This window comes from Hylobates moloch, unplaced genomic scaffold (genome assembly GCF_009828535.3).
Source record: "Hylobates moloch isolate HMO894 unplaced genomic scaffold, HMol_V3 SCAFFOLD_36, whole genome shotgun sequence".
In the NCBI taxonomy this organism is placed as follows: domain Eukaryota; kingdom Metazoa; phylum Chordata; class Mammalia; order Primates; family Hylobatidae; genus Hylobates; species Hylobates moloch.
In genome coordinates, this window is record NW_026652311.1 from 1,936,528 (window position 1) to 1,953,369 (window position 16,842).

The 16,842-nt window shown below is 36.2% G+C and overlaps 1 protein-coding gene across 5 annotated transcripts in view; it reads right to left on the minus strand.

Annotated features, from left to right (window-relative positions):
* Positions 1-16,842, minus strand: part of LOC116463421 (serine/Arginine-related protein 53) — a 453,415-nt gene that overhangs the window by 79,380 nt on the left and 357,193 nt on the right. The window lies entirely within an intron of this gene.

A 16,842-nucleotide genomic window follows, 5' to 3' on the forward strand; every position in this document is an offset into this window, starting at 1 on the left:
GTCACATCTTCAGGTTCCTCTTCTAGTTCTTCTCCTATTTTCAACACAAAGGCTGTTGCTTCCTCCACTGAAGTCTTGAGCCCCTCGAAGTTATCCATGAGAGTTGGAGGCAACTTCTTCCAAACTTCTGCTAATATTGCTATTTTGATCTTTTCCTATAAATCACAAATGTTCTTAATGGCATCTAAAACAATGAATCCTTTCCAGAAGGTTTTCAATTTACTTTGGTCAGATCCATCAGAGGAATCACTACTTATGGCAGCTCTAGCCCCACAAAATGTATTTCTTAAATATTAAGACTTGAAAAGTTGAAATTAGTTCTTTTATCCAGGGGCTGGAGAACAAATGCTGGGTTAGGAGGCATTATTCTCCTTGTACATGTCAATGTGCATTAATATTTTGAAAGAAGTCTTTTTTTCTGAGCAGTATGTCTCAACAGTGGGCTTTAAATATTCTGTAAACCATGCTATAAACAGATGTGTTGTCATCCAGGCTTTGTTGTTCCATTTATAGAAGACAGGCAAAGGTGGTTTAGCATAATTCTCAAGGACCCTAGGATTTTTGGAATGGGAAATGAGCACTGGCTTCAAACTTAAAGTCACCAGCTGCATTAGCCCCTGACAAGAGTCAGCCTGTTCTTTGAAGCTTTGACACCAGACATTGACTTCACCTCTCTACCTATGACAATCCTAGATGGCATTTGCTTCCTATACAAGGCTGTTTCCTCTGCATTGAAAATCTGTTGTTTAGCATAGCTGCCTTCATCAGTGATCTTAGCTAGATCTTTTACACAACTTGCTGCTTCATCTTGCACTTTTATGTTATGAAGACTACATCTTTCCTTAAACCTCACAAACCAAGCTGTGCTAGCTTCAGATTTTTCTTCAGCAGCTTCCTCACCTCTCTCAGCTTCATAGAATTGAAGGGAGTTAGGACCTTGCTCTGGATTTGGCTGTGACGTAAGGGAATGTTGTAGCTGGTTTGACCTTCTATCCAGACCACTCCAACTTTCTCCCTGTCAGAAATAAGGCTGTTTTGTTTTCTTATCATTCATATGTTCACTGGAGTAGCCCTTTAATTTCAATCAAGAACTTTTCTTTTGCATTCACAACTTGTCTAAATGTTTAGCGCAAGATACCTAGCTTTCATCCTCTCTGGACTTTTGACATGCCTTCCTCACTAAGCTTAATCATTTCTGGCTTTTGATGTAAGTGAGGGACATGCGACTCTTCCTTTCACTTGAACACTTAGAGGCCACTGTAAGGTTATTAACTGGCCTAGTTTCAATATTGTGTCTCAGAGAATAGGGAGCCTCCAGGCCAGGGAGAGAGAGAGAGAGAGGAATAGCCAGTCAGTGGAGCAGTCAGAACACACACAACGTTTATCTATTAAGTTCATTGTCTTATATGGTTGCAGTTCACCATGCCCCAAATCAACTACTATAGTAACATCCAAGACCACTGATCAGTCATCACAATGATAGATATAATGAGCATGTTTAAAATATTGTGAGAATTACCAAAATGTGACAAAGAGATAGGAAATGAGCATATACTTTTGGGGAAAATGGCACCAACAGACTTGCTCGATGCAGGCTTGCTACAAACCTTCAATCTGTAAAAAAACACAGTTACCTGCCAAGTGCAATAAAACAAGGTATGTCTGCATGCATTTACTTGTTTGTTTATTCATTATCTGTCTCTTTCCACTAGAATGTGCACTCCAAGTTTTGGAGGCCCAGGATTAAAACAATGCCTGGCATATAGGAGGTGGCTCAATAAATATTTGTTGAAGAAAATGAATGATTAACAATTGTGCTGGGCATGGTGGCTCATGCCTGTAATCCCAGCATTTTGGGAGTTTGAGGTGGCAGGATCACTTGAGCCCAAAAGTTCAAGACCAGCCTGGGCAACATAGTGAGACCTCATGTCTACAAAAAAATAAAAAAAATTAGCCAGGTGTGATGATGCTTGCCTGTAGTCCCAGCTACTCTGGAGGCTGAAGCAGGAGGATGTCTTGAGCCTGGGAGGTTGAGGCTGCAATGAGCCAAGATCATACCACTACATTTCAGCTGGGCAACTGAGCAAGACCCTGTCTCAACCACCCCCGTCTCTCCTCCAAAACAACAACTGTGATAAATGCTATGAAAGGACAGCATAAGGTACTAGAATAGAGCATTGCAGGAGATTTGATCAAGCTATGACATAAGAATTCAGTTCCTCTGAAGATACGATATTTTAGGTGAGACCTGAAGGATTGGTAGGTATCAGCTAGGCAAAAGAGAAAGGCTAGAATTAGAAGTGGAGCCTGAAGATATGACTGAATAGCTACAACTTCATGAAACTAGAATGAATGCTTCTTACAGATGAGCAGAGAAAGTGGCTAAAAAGATTGACTCCAACTTTTGAAAGAAGAAGTTCTACAATAAATAAAATGCTATCCAACAGCATCATGTGCTGTAGAGAAGTCTTTCATGATAGGAAGAGTCAATCAATGCAGCAAACTTCATTGTTGTCTTATTTAAAATGGCCACAGCCACGCTAGCCTTCAACAACCACCACCTTGATCAGTGAGCACCCATCAACACTGAGGAAAGACCTTCCACCAACAAAAAGATTACAACCTGCTGAAGGCTCAGATGATCGTTTGCATTTTTTAGCAATGAAGTATGTTTTCAACTAAGGTATGTACATTGGTTTTTAGACCATAATGCTATTGCACACTTAATGGATTATGGTACAGTGTAAACATAACTTTTATGGTAAACAAAAAAATTAGTGTGACTGGCCTTATTGAGATATTTGCTTTATCGGAATGGTCTGGAATCAAACCCAGTGTCGTATTCTAAATCATCATGAAGCCAGATTTGGCTTCATTATCAAATTCACATTAACATGAATTCCATTAGTGGTTAGTGATTTGTGTTGAAAGATAGTGCTACAAGGGAAGGTACTTCTGACCTAGCTTAATAAACTCCAACCAAAGCTGTGAAGAAATATATCACCTACACATATAACATATCACATAAAAGCTGTAAATTTACATTAACTATAGACTTAATAGACAATAATATCCTAAGTAAGAATACTTAATGTCCTCTAGAAGCTCACAGTTACTTGTAAGGAAATGATCTATAATCAGTTAAGAAGTATTTATTGAGTTCACATAGAATGCCAATTTAAAGAAATCTAGTTGCTTCTAATTTTGAATTGCTTAACTTCATTTTATATTACTATATTTATTTACATTAAAAACTTGCCTAAAACAACTCCATTGGTATGTGAAGTAATTTACTATCTTCAGTTTAAATATAATCATAGGTGAAAAAGGACATTTCTCATCCTTTTTTGTTTTTTTTAATTATACTTTTTCTAGGGTACATGTGCACAACGTGCAGGTTTGTTACATATGTATACAAGTGCCATGTTGGTGTGCTGCACCCATTAACTCGTCATTTATATTAGGTATATCTCCTAATGCTATCCCTCCCCTCTCCCCCCACCCCACAACAGGCCCCGGTGTGTGATGTTCCCCTTCCTGTGTCCAAGTGTTCTCATTGTTCAATTCTGACCTATGAGTGAGAACATGAGGTGTTTGGTTTTTTGTCCTTGCAATAGTTTGCTGAGAATGACGGTTTCCAGCTGCATCCATGTCCCTACAAAGGACATGAACTCATCCTTTTTTATGGCTGCATAGTATTCCATGGTGTATATGTGCCACATTTTCTTAATCCAGTCTATCATTGCTGGACATTTGGGTTGGTTCCAAGTCTTTGCTATTGTGAGTAGTGCCGCAATAAACATACATGTGCACGTGTCTTTATAGCAGCATGATTTATAATCCTTTGGGTATAAACCCAGTAATGGGATGGCTGGGTCAAATGGTATTTCTAGTTCTAGATCCCTGAGGAATTGACACACTGTCTTTCACAATGGTTGAACTAGTTTACAGTCCCACCAACAGTGTAAAAGTATTCCTATTTCTCCACATCCTCTCTAGCACCTGTTGTTTCCTAACTTTTTAATGATCGTCATTATAACTGGTGTGAGATATCATCTCATTGAGGTTTTGATTTGCATTTCTCTGATGGCCAGTGATGCATGGGCAAGGACTTCATGTCTAAAACACCAAAAGCAATGGCAACAAAAGCCAAAATTGACAAATGGGATCTAATTAAACTAAAGAGCTTCTGCACAGCAAAAGAAACTACCATCAGAGTGAACAGGCAACCTACCGAATGGGAGAAAATTTTTGCAATCTACTCATCTGACAAAGGACTAATATCCAGAATCTACAAAGAACCCAAACAAATTTACAAGAAAAAAACAAACAACCCCATCAAAAAGTGGGTGAAGGATATGAACAGACACTTCTCAAAAGAAGACATTTATGCAGTCATCGTTTTATATTTACAGTATGAGAGTGATTTGGGTAAGGAAGAAACATAGTAGAAAACTACTTCAGAGCAGTGTTTTTCCAACTGAGCATCATGACCCATTAGCGGGTTGATTTTGTTTTGTGTTGTTGAAGATGCAATAGAATCAGAAAAAAATTTGGAAATGGACAAGTATTATTTTGTATTTTTTTCAGATTTGTATACATATGCATGTGTACTCGACTGCAAAGTACAATATACCTCTTGTACGTTTTGTATTTAAAAAACATGATGCTTTAGAAGTTGAAAGTCTGTGAGAATATTTTCTTTTTTCTAAGAAAATGCAATTTCAAGTTATTTTACAGAGAGAAGATATTATTTTCAATCCCCAAAGTAGGTGTTGTTCAGTAGCACTTCTGACCTGCAAAGTTCTCAAAAATGATAACGAATAAAAAACAATCTTATCTGGCTGGGTGCGGTGGCTCACGCCTGTAATCCCAGCACTTTGGGAGGCCGAGGCAGGCAGATCATGAGGTCAGGAGATCAAGACCATCTTGGATAACACAGTGAAACCCCGTCTCTACTAAAAAATACAAAAAATTAGCTGGGCGTGGTGGTGGGTGCCTGTAGTCCCAGCTACTTGGGAGGCTGAGACAGGAGAATGGTGTGAACCTGGGAGGCGGAACTTGCAGTGAGCAGAAATCATGCCACCGCACTCCAGCCTGGGCGACAGAGTGAGACTCCGTCTCAAAAAAAAAAAAAAAAAAAAAAAGAAAAAAACCCAAAAGACAATCTTATCTTGGAATTATAAAACAACTTGGATTTAAAAACCAACTTGATATACGGTAGGTAGGAACAAGGGCTGGGTATAACTAAATATAATAAAAATTACTAAGGTACCTAGAATGTTGCTATTACATAAAGTTTTTCTTTTTAGTGATCTATATTTTAGTGCTTTTTAAATAATTGTTTGCAGAGTGACTTATTCTTTGTTTACATAAAGTATTTTTTGTCGTTTCACAAAAACAACCATAATGTGGTATTTTCCTAAAATGTCTTAGTGTATTTTGGCTCTGAAGCCCAACGAGGATACATATTAGGACTTTGGTGTTTACTCTGCCAGCATCAGAAGCACTACAGCTGGGCTTAATCCAAATCACAAGCAATAACGTCTACCTTGGTTGGATAGGATTCAATAAGATGACTAAATTCTTTCCTTTCCTCTCATTCCAACAATTTCTTACCATTCCCAATGAGTCTGCAGAAGTCGTTTATAGCTTAGGAAAGTCTGAGTCATCCCAACTTGTATATTCACAGCAAATTCTGTGAATTCACCATCAGTATACAGAAATACATGGTAGGCATCTGAGTTGTATGTTACTTAAAATTATAAAGGTATTTTTATCAATTAATGTTCTTTTGTCACAAGCAGAATTATTTTCTCTGAAATCAGAGCAAGATACTGTTACTTTGAAGAGGGAGCAAGGAACTGCCTGAATCCCATTACCCTGATCTCTCCTTCTCTAGCCAGTGGTATACCATCATTACTGTTGCTTTTGCTATAATAACAATAGCTAACTTCTACCGAATGCTAAATATATACTAGGCTCTGTGATAAGGGCTTCACATACATTAATTTAATGTTTAAATTCTTCCATGGATGGAAAAATAAAGACTTAGAAGTTGAATGATTCACCCAAAGTCACCATGCTACTGAAGTGTTGTTGATATCCAAATCACTCTGTTTCTGCCTGCAGTTTATGTCCTAATCTACCTATCACACTGCAGACTTGTCTTCACTGGCAACACCCTGGGACTAGTTCTGCCTTAAGGAGAGTACAGAAAGAGCCCTTGACTCAGAAGGCAAAAGACTCAGTAACACATTGCCTCTTGGGGCTAGGGCCAGCATTTCATGCATCTTCTTCAGATGTATAGTCTTGCTCTATGGCCTCATGCTTTTAAAGCCCAGGCTCTAGTCCAACATTGTTCAAATCCTCTACCTTAGAGTCTGCTTGGTTTTCCAGCCTAGGATGCTGATTCTTGTTACGTGAGTTTCTTGAACTTTGGATCTCTTCTAGTACAGTCTAACTTTTGGTTCTACCTCAACCTCTCTTGCCCTATGTGTTGTCTAATGCACTGTACCCAGTCTAATAGGGAATGACAGAGAATAATTTTTTTTTCTTGGCATTGGAGATGCTTTCGATTGGGTCCTGCTGTTTATCTTGAATTATAATAGTTTGTAATAGGGTGGAAATGTCAAAAATTGATCAGATTATGATTTTATATACATAAATTCAGCTTTCTCTATTTTAAAACAGTGGTAAGTTATCAAATCATACTAAATTTGCACAATCAAGGTTTATATAAACTGTTTTCTCCATTCAATTTCTTAATTGAAATATTCTCCATTCAATTTCTTAATTTTACACCAACTAAATTATACTGGAACAACTGTAGTTTAGAAAACATTTTGATCATGTATGTTGTATTAATTCTCCATTCCCACCCCCCTCCCATCATCTAGTAACATGGTTTTAGAAAATAAAGGACATAGCAGACCACATAATCCCAGAAAACTAAATTTATATACACTTTCAAGAAAAGGCCAATTACATTAAAGATGGTTACATATGTGTGTGTGTGTGTGTGTGTGTGTGTGTGTGTGTGTGTGTTTCTAAGAGCACAGAAAAACAAGGCTAATTTTCCATAAAATTTTCAATAATACAATTCTTCTTGGATACCCACTCTAAACCTCTAAGAGTAATATCAAAGTTCATAAGTCCGCAAGTGATGCTAACAATATACATTGGGAAAGAAAACTTTTTTGGGGATAAAATCTTCTATTTAGAAACTACACACCTGGCTTCATTATTTAAAATACATATTAGCATGTAATCAGTAATTTAGTATCCTTAGAGTACTGATCTCTGAATATGTTACAGCCATGTATCTTAGGGGCAAAGAGATTATGCAGTATGATAATGTGATAAATATTCACACGCTCAAATGGAGTTTTGGTCTAATTTCTTTTAACAGAGCTAATAATTTGTTATAGTGAACACATTCTGACATCATTAAAGTTATTAATAAGACTTGAGTCTTACTAATGCTAACAATGTAAGTTTCAAAGAATATTTGAATTTCATCTGTTTTCTGTTAATAGGTAATTACAATTTCCAAATGCTAGTCCTGTAATTAAGGCAGAATATTTTTACTTTGGCTAAGTCATCATCATCATTTTATATCAACAGAGCCTGATTCAGGCACTTGCCAACTTGTTTTCCTGATGTGAACACTGGTATGTTTTTTATTTTTAGTAAATAGATATATCTCCTTATTTCTGCTAAAAATTAAATTTAAGATAACTTGACGGGTAGACAGTGTTGCCAGCTTATTTAACTCAACATCAGTTTTCTTCTCAATAAGTGTAGATCGTTCAAACATATTATACAGCCTTTAGCTATAACCATTCTATTCGATCTCTGCTATACTGTTTCATTTTGCAAAGAATATGGTGAAGTATAGTATAAGACTTTGCATGGTATTAACTGATGCATCTTCAGCTTTTGATTCCACAGACAGGAATCATATATGCATCATGGGAATCATTTTTGCAGCACAGTTTCCTTTAAAGGCACTCTTTTAGTAGCATTTCTAAAATTAGAAGATGTAGTAGACTTTAGGATGACTGAATTAAATGTAACTATTATAAAATTATAATTCTTGGCCATCTTTTACACTAGTAACTATAAAACATAATGTAGTTTTTAGATCAACTAGATGTGGGTCTTCCTGGCTTAGTAAAGAGACAAGTATTTTCCCTCAGAGAGATGATATGTTACTATCATTATCAAGAACTGGCCTTAAGAAGAAGCTAGATCTGTTGGGTGAGACCTGTCAGAGTAAACAGATAGACAAAATCAAAGTTTTTTATGTGATATATTCTCCCCTTCATATAACGAAATGGACACACAGGAAGTGAGTCACAGAAACTTTTAAAATAAAAAAGAAAGTTGTAATATACCAAATAATGATTGCGACTATATTCTTCGTCTATATATTTTCCTTGTTATTTGGATACAAACTCATCAGAATAAATCTTAGTGAAAATTTTATCCACTGTTTAGCCTTGTGATTCAATTTTATCAAATTTTTAATTAATTTTGTAAAGGTGTTAAATTTTTTCAGTAGGCAATTCTTTTTTTATGCTAAGAAAGAATGAGAATCTCACACTTTTATACTAAAATTAAGATGCTGTGAAGGTAAAAACAGGTACAATTTTATAGAGAGTTGAAGTATACTAGAACAAACACTTATATAATAATATTACCTACTACCTGTCAGGCATTATTCTAAGTGCTTTACATTCACTCCAGTGAGCAAATATTTTCATTAGCCTCATTGTATAGAGGAGGAAACAGAGGCATGGGTTAAGGATATAAAGCTAGTAAGTGGCATTGAATCTGGGAAATTTGGCTGCAGATAATTACTCTTAATCACTATGCCAAACTTTTTTTTTTTTTTTTTTTTTTTTGAGACAGAGTATCGCTCTGTTGCCCAGGCTAGAGTGCAGTGGCGCAATCTCGGCTACACTGCAAGCTCCGCCTCCCGGGTTCACGTCATTCTCCTGCCTCAGCCTCTCCGAGTAGCTGGGACTACTGGCGCCCGCCACCACGCCCGGCTAATTTTTTGTATTTTTTTAGTAGAGACGGGGTTTCACCGTGGTCTCGATCTCCTGACCTCGTGATCCGCCTGCCTCGGCCTCCCGAAGTGCTGGGATTACAAGTGTGAGCCACCGCGCCCGGCCCAAACTTCTTTAAAAATAACATCTGAATCGAACGATTTTGAAAGAAAGCAGGAGTGTAGTCACCAAGGAGTGCTTTTATCTCAGGATAATTAGAATCAAGCTAATGCTGCTAAATTGAGAAAATAAAGTGTTTAATGACAGAAATTTTTCAATAAAAGTGTCTGCTATGGTAAGTGGTATAGGCTTTAATACTTGAGTTACTTAGAGCTAGCTTGAAAAAGATCATGAAATGTATTTGTAGAAAATTTTTCTGGCCGGGCGCGGTGGCTCACGCCTGTAATCCCAGCACTTTGGGAGGCCGAAGTGGGCAGATCACGAGGTCAGGAGAGCGAGACCATCCTGGCTAACAAGGTGAAACCCCACCTCTACTAAAAATACAAAAAATTAGCTGGGTATGGTGGCAGGTGCCTGTAGTCCCAGCGACTCGGGAGGCTAAGGCAGGAGAATGGCGTGAACCCGGGAGGTGGAGCTTGCAGTGAGCCGAGATTGCACCACTGCACTCCAGCCTGGGCGACAGAGCGAGACTCCGTCTCAAAAAAAAAAAAAAAAAAAAAAAAAAAAAAAAAAGAAAAGAAAAGAATTTTTCCTCACAGGTAATAGTAATAATACGATCAAATGGAGTTGCTTCTGTGCTAGTATTTAATTGTTACTATAAAAACACAGAAAACTTAGCCAAGTAAAATAAATTTTATACTCATCTTGGAAAGAAACATACAAAATACAGTTTCTGAAGTTTCAGTAAGGTCAATCTAGTGAAAACAGAAAAAATATACACCTTGCTTTAATGTAAATTTGTGTCTCATTTAGTAACCTTAAACAATTTAGCTCATAACTATACATTACTATATCATGTACTCTGCTACCATTTCAGGTACATTTGCCATGTTTTCCTAAATTGACTGTAAGTTCTTTGAGAGCAACAGAGAACCATATCTTTCATTTCTGCATACTATGGTGAGTATGCCAAATCGTGCTAAAAACCAGACAGACAAAAGCAGTAACTAATATTTTATAAAGTCTATAAAATGGTTTCATACGTACTATGTAACTACATATTTAGACAGTAGATAGGTTATTATCATACTTATTAACAGATGGGGAAACTTGGTTCAAAGGGATTACCTAAGGTCACACAGGATGTGAAAACAATAACCCTTATTTGAATTTAGTGTATTTTATGATTTGTTTTCATTTTTATTTTCTGTCTCCCCTTATTCTCTAGAATGTAAGCTCTTTGAGTATAGGGGCTTTGATTTTCTCTTTGACTGATCTATTCATACAGCTTAGAACAGTATCCTGGATGTAGTGAATATTCAGTAAATATTTTTTGAGTTGATAAAAGTCACTAAAGGGATGAAAGATAAAAGAATAATCATTATACTCTTTTGTGTTGCAATTCTGGGTAATAACAATAGTTTATATTTAGTTATGAAGTATTTTTTTCTCTTAAGAGACTAGAGAGCAGCTCTGGACTTGAGAGAGCTTGACTTGACTTTTTTTTTTCTTAACGGACTTAATCACAGCTCACTGGAACCTCGAACTTCTGGGCTCAGGTGATCCTCCTGCCTCAGCCTCCTGAGTAGGTGGGATTACAGATGGGCGCAACCATGCCTGACTAATTTTTTTTCTTTTTGAGACGGGGTCTCACTATGTTGCCCAGGCTAGTCTTGAACTCCTGGGCTCAAGCAACCCTCCTTCCTTGGTCTTCCAAAGTGCTGGGATTACAGATGTGAGCCACCATGCCCGGCCTGAAGTGCTTTTTAAATACTATCGCCATTTCATATTATAATGATTCCAGGGAGCTTTTATCATTTTCCCCACTTTAGAGTCGCAGTGAGGTTAAGTGATTTATTTGATCACAGAGGTAGGAAATGGCAGAGCTGAGATTCTGAACCTCATTCTGTTACTTCAGCCAGAGGAAGCTAGCTAGGGCTATTTCTAGTAGAGCACAATTGATTCCTTAGATTGTGCTAGCTTCTCTAAGTTACTCTCAGGATTGTACACCTGTGGGCATTCAATACGTATGTCAGCTTCCTAATGTTTAATTTATAGTGTAAGTAGCTGATTGAATAGAAAGCCTGTAGCTTTGAGTTGGTTTTGAAATTTGTGTTTGTAGTAAACAGAATATATTTAAATCAGTAAGGAAACACATGACAGCCAGTCACTGGAGGCCCAATGATGATAAAATAGGTATCAGTATATCTGCATTTCATGTACATGAACATCTTACTGAAAATAAGTAAAATGCGATCTAAACTGGCTTCCAATTACATAAAGAGTACAGCTGAATGTGTATAAAGCAAAAATACTATGACTTAGCTATTATGAAAATAAGGAAGGATTCCTTGCTTGGTTAAAAAGTTAAAAATGAATTAACACACATTTACTGGAATCGCTGAAACTGAGAAACAGGTTGATGCTATGTAATATGGAATAGAAAAAACTGAATCTAAGGGAAAGGTTAAAAATATTTATCAATCAAGTTCTTGCAGACATATAATCAAGAGTATTATAAAGGACAAATCACTGCTGAGGGAAATAAGAGAGATGGCTAGGATAAATGACTGGGTGCTCTTGAGTGAATTTTCTTTTTCTTTTTTCTTTACTAAATAAGAACTTGAGGAAAAATATTCAATGAAGCAATGTATTCAGGCTAAGCAGTTTACTTTTTAAAGAAAACAGTACTCTAACATTAGAGCTAATGTGTTAAAAAACTATAGAAATATTTTAAAATTATGACAGATATATTAATAGAATTACTAAATCTGATACACAGGAAACACAAATTTCTTAAAGGGACATTTTAAATCTTACAATGGAACCACCTAATAAAGTAAGATAAAGAAGGGGGGATTTTCAAATGTTTAAATCTAAGAAAGAAATAATATTGCATATTACAATGAGTAGCCAATTCAGGGCCGGGAGCGGTGGCTAATGCTTGTAATCCCAGCACTTTGGGAGGCCGAGGTGGGCGGATCACGAGGTCAGGAGATCGAGGCCATCCTGGCTAACATGGTGAAACCCCGTCTCTACTAAAAAAAAATACAAAAAATTGGTCGGGCGTGGTGGCAGGCGCCTTTAGTCCCAGCTACTTGGGCGGCTGAGGCAGGAGAATGGCGTGAACCCGGGAGGTGGAGCTTGCAGTGAGCCGAGATTGCGCCACTGCACTCCAGCCTGGGTGACAGAGCGAGACTCCGTCTCAAAAAAAAAACAAAACAAAAACCAAAAAACAATGAGTAGCCAATTCAGGATGAGGGCTAGAAAGGACAATCATGTTACTTTTGTCTAACCTACTTGGATCTACATGCAAACTGAATAAATAGTGATTCCTAAATGATGCCCTTGTACCTGCTAACTTCTCCTTTCAACTTCACTCCTACTTTCTTATAAAGGGTATCCAGAAGGAACAAAGGGTCTTAGGTGATGAACCACAGTTCAGGGAAAGAAGGGATTATAACAGTTCTCTCTCTGGGTGTGCTCAGACTCGGTGCTCAGTGTGTTTTATGCTAGAAACTACAAAGCACGGGGCCAGGCAAAACCTCAGAGAAAGGAACCTGAGAAACTAGATGCTTAGGTTGGTCTCTGGTCCAGATTCTTAAGGCTAGGTGTGGAGGACACACTATGAATATCTTACATTGACCAGGCAGTCTGTAGGAGAAAAGCAGATAGAGATTATGCAAAAAGGACACAGACACCCTGACAAAATGTGCCTCTAACTGGAGTACCTCGCCTATTGGGTGTCCCAGAAACTCAAGTGAGGCAACCTAGTACGGATCTAGATCTAAGTTAGGACAGGAAAACTTTACAGTAAGCAACTTCCTAGGAGCTGGAGGGCAGGCTCCAGAGGGGAAGGCAAAGGATAAGAGAGAGAATTATATTATTTTTGAGCACTGATTCTAAGGGTTGTGATTTATGCAGGCTATTTAAAGAGGGAAATGTGTACTGGAGTCTGACTGCCTGGGTTTGTATCCTGGCTTCACCACTTATTAGCTACAGAGCAAGCTATTAAGCACTGTGCCTTTGTTTCCTATCCTCCCTGTTGTACAGGGATAATAGCACAAACTGTATAGAGTTCATGATGATTAAGACAGTTAATAGGTAGAATACTTAGAACATTGTCTGGCAACCACCTTGCCTTTCAGTTACTAGTACTCTTTACCTCACCTTCACTGAACGATTATTAAGAAAGAAAAAAGAAAAAGAAATTAAGGCTAATCTATTTTACTTCTCGTCAATCAGCTCTGGCAAAAGATTTGATGAATTTAAACTTAAATAAATGAGACTTGAGGACTGCGCTGTCTTTACATGAACTGCCTTTTATTATGTTCATATTTCCACTGTCCACCATTCCCACGAATAATTTAGAAAGGGCTGCCTAACACTTTTGGAAACAAAAAATATTTGAAGTAAAAAAACTAACAGATGGGTAAAGCTGTTTTGAATAAACACAAGGGGAAAAAGAATTCAAATAGGAATTCTTATTTATAAGAATACCTATACCACAAATTTATAAGTATTTATAAGAATACTTATACCACAAATAGGAAATTCATATTAGAGAGAAGTCAAATGCAAAGGACAACTATGCTTACAAAGGATTTAAAACATAATTAGCACCCTTAAATGCATACCAAATTAAATATAAAAATACACAGAAAATCCAAGCAGTTATGCTAATGCATTCAATAATAGAAACAGAAGAAGTTAAAATGCTTTTTAATTATATACATTAAAAGTATAGTTAGAACATTTTCAAATACATACAGAGAAAAAGAGAAAGTCATTTATTAAGTCAAAGAATAAGAAAGAAAACAGAACGGAAAAATTTAATACTATTCATTTTTCCTAAATTATAATCTAGAATTAGAAAAAAAGGGACATTGTAAACTTAAACTTTAAATATTTAGTTGACCTTTACTGAAAGATACAACATTCCTATAACAACTAAAGTGGGAAGAATTAGTGGCTCAAGAGTGAGCACCTATCTCCAATGTACCAGCAATATTTACTAAGTGGAAAAATCAACTGAACTATATAAGGACCATGAAGTGCACTCTAAATGGGCCCCCATTGTTTAAAGGCTGGAAGGCAAAGTAGTCATCCTGGACCAGTTTTGGTGTGCAGCCTGACTTTTATTTTGGATGCAATACTTGCAAACATAATTATGTTATTGATTTAAGAACACTCAAAGGAAGACTGCATAATAGAATGAATTTGCATGGCACAGATCTTGCTATGCTAATATAATAGCTTTTCTGAGATAACAGAGACTGGATAAAGGGAGCTGGGTAGACAACATTTATCTACATTTTCGCAATGCTTTCAACTCTGTATTGCATATCAGCATGCTGAGAAATTAAGAGATGAATTGTATAAAGGATGTGACAGTGAATTACTAGTGGCTTACAGACTGAAAATAAAGGATTTTTATTCTTTCAGATACAGAACTATATACACACATGCATACTGATCTAAGGTTTCAATTTGCAGTTAGACTAATTATATGAAATAAAATAAATGTAGCTTATACATTAATTACTCTCAGGGAACTGTTAATTTGATAGCATTCAAGTATCTAGACAACTCAAGAGAAAAAAATTTGGAAGCAAATAACAACAACAAGGAATCTAGCAAATAGTTTAGCAAATTTTGACAGTATTTTGACATTCCTTGGTTTAATTTTGCATGCTCTAAATTATTAGAGCAATAGCTTAATAGTTATGGGCTATCTTAGAAAAGCCCTTAACAAAGTTGGGTTATACTTTCAGTGAGATTATTTGGAATCCCACTGCAAGCTCAAAATAAGCTACTTAGCATGAATTTAAAAGAATAAAGGGAAATTGGTCATTGATTTATTCATTCATCATGCAACAATTCAAGAAACTGAGTTTCTACTATGTGTTAGGCATTGTGGATACTAAGTCCTCTATAATCCTGTAGTTTATACTCTAGTTAGAATGCTAGATTTTTAAAGATGCTAATTAAAACAGCTACGATTGGAGGAATATGCTTTTTCAACAATTCTCAGGAACTGAAAGAAAAAAGGTACTGTATATTGCAGACTAAGTATAAGGTCAGTGTGGTTTAGTGAAAAGTCTAAATTAAAAATTACTTTACAAAGAATTATAATGTTCAAGTATCTATAGTTACTTAAGAAATTCTTAACCAAATGTCTTTTAAAAGATGCTTAGAGCTAATTTAATGAAAACAAGAGAGATGTAGAAATATCAACTGTCAACATATAAATGAGGAGTTCTGAAGTATTAAAAAAGTTTCTTTTGCTAAGATAAGCATTCATATTTTTTTTTCCATAAAAACAAATCACCTTGAAATTTCAATATCTGTGATTACTCTCACTGCCATTCATTTTCAAATGATTAAGACTCCAATTAAGATCTGAATTAATAGGATTAGGCTAATAACCACTACAACATATTTTCACTGTGTTGCTTGGTCATAAGCACTACACATGTGATTTACAGTACCACAGTGTTTTATAAGGGCCGCTGTTATTAATTAGTTACATTGATCAGAATGCCACACAACATAGCAGTACTTAAAAATTATAATTTGCTTAGACACATTCGCATTTAGTCTTACATCTATTTGTACTATGGGCACATCATAAGGATAACTGAAATCAGATAGCTTGCTTTCATTAACAATGCCAAGAGATCCAAAAGAAGATAATTCTATTGAGGAATCTTGCTACTGAAATTCATTTTTTTCTCAGTATACCATAAAATTAGTTGATCCTGGAAAAGAGCATAAAGCCAGGATATTTGGGGGTCAAGTAAGGTAAGAACACTATACTGTATGTGTACAAATTCATCCACATTTAGTTTGAATCGACTTATTTGTAGGGATCTGCCACTTAAATCTACAGTTTTTTTTGTTTTTGTTTTTGTTTTTGTTTGGCTTGGTTTGAGGATGGCTCTGATGGGTTTTAAGCATTCTAAACCATTATACTTTGGGTTTACTGAATCTCAGCTTCCATGTAGTGGCCGGGAAGTTCAAATTATCTTCTGGTTGTTACAATAAAACACAGGTACCTACTAAGGCAAAATTTCAACTTTCAGATTTTGACTACAGCACTCAAAGTCCAAATTCTGGCACATATTATCAGACTTCAACTTCTCAAAAGCTCACAAGAGGAAATAGCTACCCTGTGAAATTAGCCAGTAAAGTGACATGATTGCCAGTCTAAGCAGATCATCAACTTAACTCACTGAGAAAGATTTGCCTGAATCTTGCTTTAAGCACTGTAATTTAGAACAGTATATGTATATAATCCCCCGTGAAGAAAAAAATGCAAAATTTTCACTCACGTAAATCACAGATAGCAAATTAAAGGGAAAATAAAAATTTGTTAGAGGGGATAAAAATGTGTTAGATTTGTTTTGATAATATTTTGGGGGAATGGCCTAAATGTTGTTTTTTAAAAAGAATATCTTTAAAAATTAAGACATGGATTTCATATAACTATTTATGACATTTTGAATTTCAGTGTTCTCTCAACTCTTAAAAAAGTTTTATTGGCAAGAGGACTTTTCTTCATCACTACTGAAATATTTCAAAATCTATGGATAAGGTTCAATCTATTTCTGTGATTGATTTTGATAATTTTTTAACTATAAAACTCAGAAGGAACAAACCAACA